The following is a 2,374-nucleotide window of genomic DNA, read 5'->3' on the forward strand; positions in this document are numbered from 1 at the left end:
CAGAAATCAGTAAAGATATAGTTGAACTCAACAGTGCCAGCAGTTAATCCTTAAGCTCACATAGAACATTCACCCACATAGACCACACTCTGGGCCATAAAACACACCTTAACAAAGATAGTGTAATAGAAATCATACAATGTCTGCTCTCAGACCCCAGTGAAATTAAACTAGAAATCCGTAACAAAATATAGCTGGAAAAATCCCCCAAATACTTGGCAATTAAGCAATACACTTGTAAATAACACATGGGGGTCCCAGCTCTTGAGCTGAGGGAGAGGCATGCTGTGCAGCTGGTCAGGATATTACAGGCTATCAGAGCTGTGGATGAGGAAGAGGAGCAAACAGAGGAGAACTGTCCTGATTTGATCCCCATTGAGATGAGGGAAGGAGAAGAGGAGGAAAAGTCTGGTCCTGGTACCAAGATCCTAGTCACAATTATCACCAGGTATTAAGGGGCTAGGTGCACCAGTACTTGTGAAAAATATCTTGATGGAGCAATATAAGAAAAGAGTAGTAGTTATTTCAAACAAATTTGGGGGAGAAAGTACAGTGGAGAAATCCTTATCTGTCAGCCAAAGTGAAGTTCTCTACCAAAAAAGGTTGGAACTTATAAATGATTGCCTCTGTTATTCTACTGAATAGGATAGTGGCCCTGGAGCTAATGAGAATGTGATGCAGTAAAAGGGAAAATTTGATGACATACCATTAAAGACCACTGGATTAGCAGATGCTGGTGCTGTAGCATCTTTGTTTTGGGGTTGATGCTGAATTAGGGACTAATATTTCTCTTATTAGTATCAGAACTCTTGTGGATACAAAATATGGATTAAAACATTTAACAGTAGAAAAACTTGATGGTCTTATCCAGGAGGCTTCTAGGCAAACTGCTTCAGCAGATATCATTATCATTAATAAAACAGATTGGGTTTCACAAGAGGATTTAAACAAATTAAGAATCACCATTAGATCAATAAGTGGACTGGGAAAAATTTTAGAAACACAAGGATCAAGAGCTGATCTCTCTAATGTACTAGCTCTTCATGTCTTTGACAGTCTCTCTGGAATACATTTGCAGAAAAGCTTCAACACTTACCAACCACACAGCCTTGCCCTGATCAGAGCATCATCAACATCACATTTTAGAACCAAGAGATGTGAAGGAAGAAAGCCTAGATGAATTTATTCAGAATCTTCTGTGGGTGAAGAATGTGAGAAGCAAGGGCAATGACAGCATGCAGGTCAAGCAACTCAAGGGGCTGGTGTTGATCAAAGACAAACCAAAACCAGTGATTGTCCAAGGTGCCCATGAGCTCTATGATCTGGAGGAGAGCTGGAAAGAAGATACTGAGAGAACGAATCAATTGGTTCTTATTGATGGGAATCTAGAAGAGGACATCTTCGATAACTACTTATAGCTACTAAGACTGAAACAGAAAAGTGGTGGACAACACATTTCAAAGAAGATCAAGTTTATCCATAACACTAGAAACATTTCTTATCCAAAGGATTGGATGATATAATTGGGAATAAGTTTCCTACCAGGTGTATTTCAAGCATCTATTCTTTGTATTACTTGTGTTACAAATTCCAGTATACTTTCAAATAGTGCTTATTTTACGAAATACATAAAATATAGTTATTAAATACTGTGAAACATTTGACATTCATACAATAAAATATAATGTCCACTGGAAAATAAGTAAATAGAACAAACTCATAAACAATACATAAATGAAAGAAGAAATCTCAAGAGAATTCTATTTTGTTTTTTAAATTTTTTTTAAAGATTTTTTTTACTCATTCATGAGACACACACACACACACACACACACACACACACACACACACACACAGAGGCAGAGACACAAGGCAGAAGGAGAAGCAGGCTCCATGCAGGGAGCCCGACACGGGACTCGATCCCAGGTCTCCAGGATCAGGCCCTGGGCTGAAGGCAGTGCTAAACCACTGAGCCACCCAGGGCTGCCCGTCAAGAGAATTTTAAAATATTTTGAACTAAATAAAAATACAACTTATCAAAATTTGTGAGATGAAAACAATGCTTAGAAAAATATTTATAGCACTGCATACCTGCATTAGAAAAGAAGAAATATCTGAAAATCAATGCCCTAAGCTACCATCTTAGGAAAACTAGAAAAGAAGAAAAAGAAGGAGCAGATCCAAGCTATGCAGTGCTCAGTTCAGAATTCCATCTGTATTGGCCTCCCTGAGCCACACCTCAACTCAAAGAAGCTCCCGGGCTCTGTGTCAGTGCCTCCTCCTCCATATAACACCTCCTGGAACCTTTCTCCAGGCAGGAACCGGGGCAATCATTGATTTCTCTTCTCTCAGGAATCACTGTCCTGAGTTGCCA

The 2,374-nt window shown here is 39.2% G+C and overlaps 1 pseudogene; it reads left to right on the forward strand.

Annotated features, from left to right (window-relative positions):
* The first annotated feature begins 248 nt into the window (after window positions 1-248).
* Window positions 249-1,483, forward strand: LOC112929138 (putative COBW domain-containing protein 7; annotated as a pseudogene).
* Window positions 1,484-2,374: the final 891 nt, after the last annotated feature.

Source organism: Vulpes vulpes, chromosome 16, assembly GCF_048418805.1.
Source record: "Vulpes vulpes isolate BD-2025 chromosome 16, VulVul3, whole genome shotgun sequence".
Lineage (NCBI taxonomy): Eukaryota > Metazoa > Chordata > Mammalia > Carnivora > Canidae > Vulpes > Vulpes vulpes.